Genomic DNA, 8,494 nt, shown 5'->3' with positions numbered 1-8,494 from the left:
ATAAAACATGTATAACTGTTTATGAATTGCATACTAATGAGTGTTGAACATCCATCCATCCATTTTCAATACCGCTTATCCTCATTAGGGTCGCGGGGGCGCTGGAGCCTATCCCAGCTGACATAGGGCGAAGGCAGGGGACACCCTGGACAGGCCGCCAGTCCATCGAGGGCACATGTAGGGACATACAACCATTCACTCTCACATTCACACCTATGGGACATTTAGAGATCAATTAACCTGCAGCATGTCTTTGGACTGTGGGAGGAAGCCGGAGAGCCCGGAGAGAACCCACGCTGCCACGGGGCGATCATGCAAACTCCACACAGAAGGACCGCTCCGACCGGGAATTGAACCCGCGGCCCTCTTGCTGTGAGGCGACAGTTCTAGCCACTACACCACCGTGCAGCCAATTGTTGAACAATGCTTTATAAATGATGAATTAAGTGTTTACTCATACTTAACTAATGGTAAATAGTGTGTAAATATTATAAAGTATTACCCAACTTTGTTAAAGTAAAGTGCTATGAACATTTCATTTGATACTTTCATCCTTGTACAAAAAAACCCCCTAAACTTAAAATAATGACTTGCAGGTGATAGCTTTCCTTGCCTGTAGGTGGTGTACATTGGCATCTACATCTGCACCTCAGTACTGCTGCTGCCATGGATAAAATGATAGATCATCCCGTAGATGACAAACTCATTATAACTGCATCAGACTGCATTATGACAAATGTGTTCAACTGTCATCACATATTATGTCTTAATTGCCTCTTAATACGTTTAAAGTGGACGAAAGCACCTTTTTTGTCCAAATCACCAGTGGAGCGCCACCTTAAACTGTGTGTAATGGACATGTAAATACGAGTGTTCAAAGCAACTAGATGTGCAGGTAGTGTCGGGGAGTTTGGACCGTGGACCAAGCTCAGGTAGAGGTTAGTGTTGGTTACTCACCCCCACCGCCCCCTTTTCATGGAGAGCACATCTGAAATACCAACAGTGACATGTGAAATACAGACAGCAACTCCTATGGCCTCACAGCACAGCGCAGGGTCTCCCCCTTTGTTCCTACGTGTCCCAAAAAACAAATAGAGAAATCTTGCACTTTTTTTACAATCTAAAACGCAATTTGGCCTCAGAAAAATGTGAAACTCACTTTAAAACAGTCTTCCAATACTACCCAGCGTTTATGCTCGTAAGTGTTTGTGTGTGATTGTACACAGTCCATATGTGTGTTTTTGTGTGTGCGTTGAGGTATAGCAGTAAAGAGGGTGTGTATGTAGACAATATACAGTATGCATCATTGTAATAATCCGCCTCTCCAGCCCGATCACAAGCCAAGTATGGAGTGCTACCGCCTGGTAGCACAAAGCACAATGTGAAGGGCATGTGACCACATTAACCTTTTAGACCTAATCTCCTGCGGTCACGAATGAGAGAAAGCAAGAGAGAAAGAGCGATCTGATCTCAGAAAATATTAAAGTTAGAGAGATTTCCAAAAGAAAGCAACAAAGTAAGCAGAGAACAAAACAATTGCCGTATGTTGTGTTGCTCCTTTGAAGCCCTCAGGACTCCGTTTCTATCTACGGTTTTGTTTCGAGACAGACACTCTTGATACAGAAGATTTGCCGTTGAATTGTCAAATAAATCAAATTGAAGCAGAGATCACTGTGCAACACCCCCCGTGGCTTCAAAGCAACAAAGGGACCACAGAGAATAACACTGACATGTTCTCATATCTACACTGACAGCAAAAAATGTCTCTCTTATTTTCGTAGTTAGTTTCTTAGCACACTGTCAGTATTCATGCTGAGGGGCCAGCTACATAATAAGCTGGCAATCTCATTGGCTCCGTGACAAAGGTTTATAGTTTTGTCACGCTGGTCTTTTGGCATGAGAGTCAATGGAGCCTTAGGTCAGGATCAGCTGATTTCATTATAACGGAAGTTACTCTATAGCTTCCCAGAGGGGCGACTATTATTAAGCCATTGTTTCCCACTGACCTAGCCATCAATGAATAGCGCTATCTGGATCAAAAAGCTTGGGACAGCATCCTTCCTAAATTATCTGCTTATAGTACCCAAGTCGTCCGCTTTAAATGGTAATAGTTTTGTCAAAATGACAATCATTCTGTCATGCTAGAAGCTCTGTGAGGCACAGTGACGTTTGAGCCTCATGTACAGTACTGTCACTCAAAGCCACACGTGCCAATCTCACGATAGCAAAAAAGGGAAAGTCACCAAAGCATTCGGATTCATAGACTGGGAATAATTTCTTTCAGCGATTTTTATAGCAATCCATCTAATAATAGTCTGACAGATATAGCTGAGTCGTGACCAATGTGGTAGACCGAGAGCCACAAACCGAGCTTTGCAAAAGAACTCGGCCCTCTATAACCTCCACTGCCTCTTCACTCCTTCATTACAGAGCGCTCAGCTCAGGATCTGCGTGTTTGCTTGCATTCAAGCAAAGCTTGTCCACAGAGACAATTTAAACACTTCAGACCTAGTGCTGATGTGTCAATGATGCCCACCCGAATATGAATATAAATAAACTGCCTGCACATAAACTCAGCTGGGAATTTCTCATCGCCTCAGGCAATACACTGTGGCTGCCACTGTACATTTACAGATAGATCCCAATTAATGTAACACCCACTTCCAATGTCCGTGTATTCCTACACTAACTGTGCCATCGGCAGACAGAACAGGCACATGCTAGACATCCATATAACATAAACGTTCCTTGTGTTGCATAACACGATAAACATTGACGTCTTTGTTGGAAACCACACGTCATCACCGTGCCAATCGAAGCCTGGTGACATAGAAGTGAGGTGTATAGCGTAGTAGAAAGAAAGGCCTTATAAAGCGATCCATGAAAACACTTGGTAAACACACACACCATTTCACTAACCCTTACTCAGGACATTGGTACTTTAAAATGGTCAGACGCATAGTGATATTATTATGAACTTCTGCTTTTGCCATTCTTTCTCTAACTCCAAGTCAAGCCCCAATAGTTGCATCGGTCACGCCTCAAACTCGCAGCCCATCTATAATTGCTCTTCCCTGGGTTCACTATGTGTGTGACATGCCGCCCAAGCTTCACCACGGCCCTTGTAAGGGTCTCGGTAGCATTTAGCACTGAAGTGCTACCTTACCCCCTCCCCTTCCTAACTCCCATAGAGACACCTGGTGGCACGGAGACACCTCGGGGTGGCAATATTTAACATGGCGATGTTCGTTTTTTTTCACCCTCCCTTCTTTCAGCGTCACCCATTAACATCCCCCTCCCTGCCCCGGGCTCAATTTACTGTCCAACCATCCAAAGTTGACACACTCGGTGTGCGGTCTTGCGGTGGCATACACACTCTGTCACACACTTGACGTTTGAGCAAGATTGAAGGAAACAAAAGGAAGTAAAGAGTGTTCTCCTGGGAGAGACAGTGGATTGTTTTTGGAGTATAATTTTTTGCATGTTTTCTCTGACAACATGGAGTACGGTTTTTTGACAGGATTCCTCGTGGTTTTGTTGATACACCACTGCATGTCTGAAGGTAGGGTGGCATTATATAAATAGTCTTGATTATCTATGTGATGATATCTTTGTATTTTGTATATCCTCCAAACCGCAAATGTACTTAATAATTTCCAATAGACTTACATCTACAAATGATGTGCTTAGGACCTTTAACTAATGCTTCTGTCTTCAGTGAATAATGGCATTATCAAGCAAACAATGGTGAGGACACAGAATGTTGTTATATAGTTGCTGTTATACAGGATTTGCAACAAATATGGTGCCACATATGGCATTGTAATCAATAATATAATCATAACTATAATCCTTGGAGCAGTTCATTGGACATTCCCTAATCATAACACACACCCATGGTCACATATTCTAGGTGTGTCTGACGATTACAGCTGCTACAAAACACCATCAATATTTGATGCTATCTCCTCAGGTCCGTCTACCTCCATCCAATCCTCCACAGCGGTCACCTTGACTGATGGCCCAGCCACACCCCAGGAGCTAGAGCTGCCGCCTGCAGAGGTGGTACCCGCAGTGGCCCCCCCTAGCCTGAAGGAGGTGCAGCAGGCCGTGCAGGAGGCCTCAGAGCAGGTGGAGAGCCGTGGGGCAGAGGAAGTGCTGAAGGAGCTGCTGGAGAGGGTGGTGGAGGCAGCTCGGGGGCAGGTGGAAGTAGGAGGTGAAGCGAAAGCTGATGAGGAAGCAGTGCGGGAGGCGGCCGAGGAGGATGCCCCCGAGGCTAAAAAAGGAGAAACGGAAGCTCACACAGAGGCTGTGATGTTGGAGCAGGCAGTGGAGGAGGTGGAGGGCGAAGATATTGGCACAGAGGGGGGATATAATGGTGCCGGAGAGGAGCAGGAGGTCATGGTGGTGGATGTATTGGAAGTTATAGCTGAGGCGGGCGAAGAGGTTGTCGAAGGTGACGGGGAGACCATGGCTGGATCTGAGGAGGACACCACAGCGGGCGTAGAGGCAGATATAGTGGAGGTAAACGATGAGTCTCTGGGCACAGAAGTCAGTCAGAGGATTGTAGAAGACACTGTGGTTGCGTTAGAAGAGACAGGAGGGTATTTGGAGGTTGGGGAGGCCGGGCCGGAGGATGGCGAAGAGCAGGCTGTGTTGTCAGAAGAAAAAGGAGCAGCTGAAACAGAAACGCAGGAGGTGGAGGAAACCCCAGCTGTTGTGGAGGTGGCAACAGGCGGCGAGCTGGAGACTGTGGTAGAGTCTGAACCCAGCCTGGTGGTGGCTGGCGTGGAGCAGATAGGGGACATGTGGGGAAATGGAGAAACCCAGGTCGATGAATTGGAAGGTGATGCCATAGTCCCACATTCTGATGAATTGGAGATAGAGACCACACACAAGGCAGTAGGGGAGCCAGTAGAGGAGCTAAACATACCGAAGGATGACGAAGGACCGGAGGTAGAGGAAGAACAGGGCCATCTGGCGGTGGGGGGAGGAGCTGCGGAAGACGTAGAGGCAGAAGGTACCGAAGTGGGGGAAGCGAGCGTAATCAAGGGAGAATCAGTGGCGCTGGAGAATGAGGGAGGTGACCAACCAGCAGGAGAAGAGGAGAAGATTGCTCTGGAGACCTCACATAGCAGTGAAAAAGAGGATCAAGGTGAGATATCTGTTGTGGCCTAAAGAAATTAGGCCTCTGTGAGGTGGTCTGAGGCTGGCACCAAATGAACCAAATGTCCAAAATCCCAAGAAATCCAAATCTTCTAGTCGATATTTCTTCCCATTGTATTAATGAGCATCATATTTCGGCTCACTTTACTTTCAGCACATCTCTTATCTAATGATAATATAACATCTGAATTGTTGAATATGTAAAACCTGTTCATTATTTGGGTCACAAAAACCTAAAACTGCAATGGCATTTGTCTTTAAACATTCAGTTGCATTAGACTCAGCAACTTTGGCTGAGCTCGCATTGTTTGCATCTTAACCTACTTTAAGATAGGAAAGCTCTTAAATTAAGATTATAAGCTCCTTTTTTACACTTTACCATCATATTGGTTAGCAGCCCGTGTCCTGAAGAACCAAAGCGAAACATTCAACATTTGCTGCTCTGGTTGGATTGGGAAACGACTGAGGTTTTGACATGTTTTCGACAAGGTTTTGGTAGAAAACGCTTGAGAAAATGTTTACTCTGAATATCCTGACACGAAAACATTAATTATTTATCAGTCGAAACTTCTAAAACAATCTCTCAAAGCCCGATGGTTGTTGTGACGCATGCAAAAAGACTGGTATCCTAAATACGCATGCAGCTCTGTGAAGACAAGTCATGAACCACCTTCCAATCTCAGCTGCAGCACATCTATGCATTATCCTACATTCCATAGGTCCACTCGACAAACCCTAAACCTTGACCTCTCGGCTTCATTTTCATGTGTGTGCTACATACCAAACCTAGAAGTGCCGGTGATCTCTGCCCCAGAGCCGGAGGACGGCGATGAGGCCTCCATGGAGCCGAGCCCCGAGAACCAGGCTCCCACCCCCGGACCATCCCTAGGTGGGGTGGAGCCTGGAGAAAATGCCCTTGGCGAGGAGACACCCAACAAGGGCATTGAGATCCTTGCCCCAACTGAGGACCTTTCGCCACATGACCCCGTTGAGGCCCAACCAACACTGGATCATATTGTGAAGGATGTTCTAGTTGAAATCCCTCAGGCAGAAGGGGAGGAACCAGGGGAGGCCAATGAGCTGGTGGAAGATGCAGCCGGAAACAAAGGTAAAATGGAACATAAAAAGATTTCAAAATATAAAAGGAAAGAACAATATATATATTACAGTTGACGCCCCTATTTACTCTTGTGGTATTGATCATTATTCCTTAATTAAGGGTAGGCTCCCCAGGTCCCCCAATAGGGTGAACATTTAACCTATACAGTATATCGCCATGAAACTTAGTTACATTTATTTATTTTTCTGAAATGTTACGTTAAAATATGCAAATTAGGCATTATCTTATGCTAACTTTTGTTCAGGAGAAATCTACAATAGACAAAGCAGTAAAATAAAAATGTATACGTGTATTTTGGATGTTTTCTTTCCACTAGTCTGAAGAAAAGACGTGTTATGAAAGCAAAATAACCTGACATCTCAAAATTGATCAATTGATGTTCTCACCAGCAGTGTCTCATTTTAGGAACAATTTGAGGGGAGTTTAACTTGAAAGCAAAAAATGATACACACTCTTCTCAAGTGCAGTTTTAGGACTTGCATATCTGGCAAAGGAAAATGGGCTTTAGGTATATATTACAGCAGATTTTCTGCAGCTTAAAACTTGGGTAGAGTGGAGAATATGAAAACAGATCATCATCGTGCTTCTGCCAGCGAAATATGCAGATGGCCAAGTTGATGTTTTTCCATATGAATAAACAGTGGAGCAGGCTGACTACACACTGACTGGTGGGGAAGACCAGCAAGTTGGGACTCTCCCGTCACATTATTCTGCCTCATCGTAACGGACGGGACGTATTTACTCTATACGGTCTCTCTGCCCCCTATGCACCAAACACATGGCTCATAAACAGCTTGTAAAATGACATGACAATAGAGAAAGTGGGTATTTTTTCTTTCTTTTTTTTCCTGGAAAGCTTCAATGTGATAGTGTGAAACAGATGGAATGTTGGAGTACAGCCTCCTTTATGTGCAGATGAGGGGGACAGTTGATTTAGCCGTTGCAAGGCGTTGTGTGCATCAGATGTCAAAGTTTCCTCCTCGTCTGCCCTCCCTTTTATTGCTCTCTCTCTCTCTCTCTCTCTCTCTCTCTTTCTCTCTCTGCCTTAATGCATCGTTTAGAGACAAGTGAGCAGGGCCTGGAGGCATGGAAGATTGGGGCTATTTCTGCTGCAGCCTTCCTGGTTTTGGAGACCGTTATCATCATTATCTATATCCTCAAATGTCGTAACAAAAACAGGTAGGCAGCACCGGTTTCGGGGCACACAAGGAACACAGACTTAACAAAAGGGGTTATTTCATAGCCTATCATTTTGTGGCTCAGATTCTAGACAGTATTATTACCTGTAGCCTGCCATCCATTGACATAATGAGCTACTTTATACATCCAAGAGCCTCGTACGCAGAAATAGATTTTCATTCCAACCTAATCTTACCCTACTCGATAATTTTTTAAAATTTTTTATGGATCAGTCTTTTTAAAAAAGACTCTTTTTTTGCCTCTTTACTTTTTATGAATGGTTATCAAAATAAAACTTGGTCTGCATTCGCACAAGTACCCACCATATCTCTAATAGCAGAAAATAAGCCATCTGATTGGTAGCTGTAGCACCGGCAGCGCTACAGTCACAGATGGGACTTACAGCAGTGTTGGTACATGATTGCTTCTGATGTTGCACAAGCTGCCGCTAACATTTTCCACGCTGATAGATGGTGACATGAGGAGACTGTGCCCAGTATTGGTTCAGTATTTCTCTCGCAAAAGAAAAAGGCCTTTCAGTAATATGCTGTACTGGTTTTTTTGATTATTTTTCCACATGAAACAACACAGCATGCAGTTAATTTGTGGACGGGCAACAGTCAGCAACAGCAGTAATATCTAAGATTTGTTGTTGTTGTTTGTGTGTGTGTGTGTGTGTGCGTGCGTGCGTGCAGTGCCCCATCCCTCCAGCGGGCGTGTGAGGAAGGGTGTGTTGAACCGGAGGCAGCTACGGGAGGCGACTGCAGCGACGACACACTTCCTGCAGGCAATGGGGACGCTCAACAGTATGTTCACACGTAAACATCCATCTCACATCTGTATCGGTTACATAGATAGAGACATACAGATGGATTATAGATAAAAAGTTCTACATGACATTCGGAACCACGAACGCAGAGAAAGACGGAACGGAAACACGACCACCTTCGTCCACAGGGGGCGCCAAAGTCAACGCAAAAGGAGCGTTCCTCATAGTGGCTTTAATATAGCAAAGAAAGGGCTCATTGT

This window comes from Cyclopterus lumpus, chromosome 1, assembly GCF_009769545.1.
Source record: "Cyclopterus lumpus isolate fCycLum1 chromosome 1, fCycLum1.pri, whole genome shotgun sequence".
Taxonomy (NCBI): domain Eukaryota; kingdom Metazoa; phylum Chordata; class Actinopteri; order Perciformes; family Cyclopteridae; genus Cyclopterus; species Cyclopterus lumpus.
The sequence above is the reverse complement of the archived record's forward strand: the minus strand, read 5'-3'. Positions refer to the sequence as shown.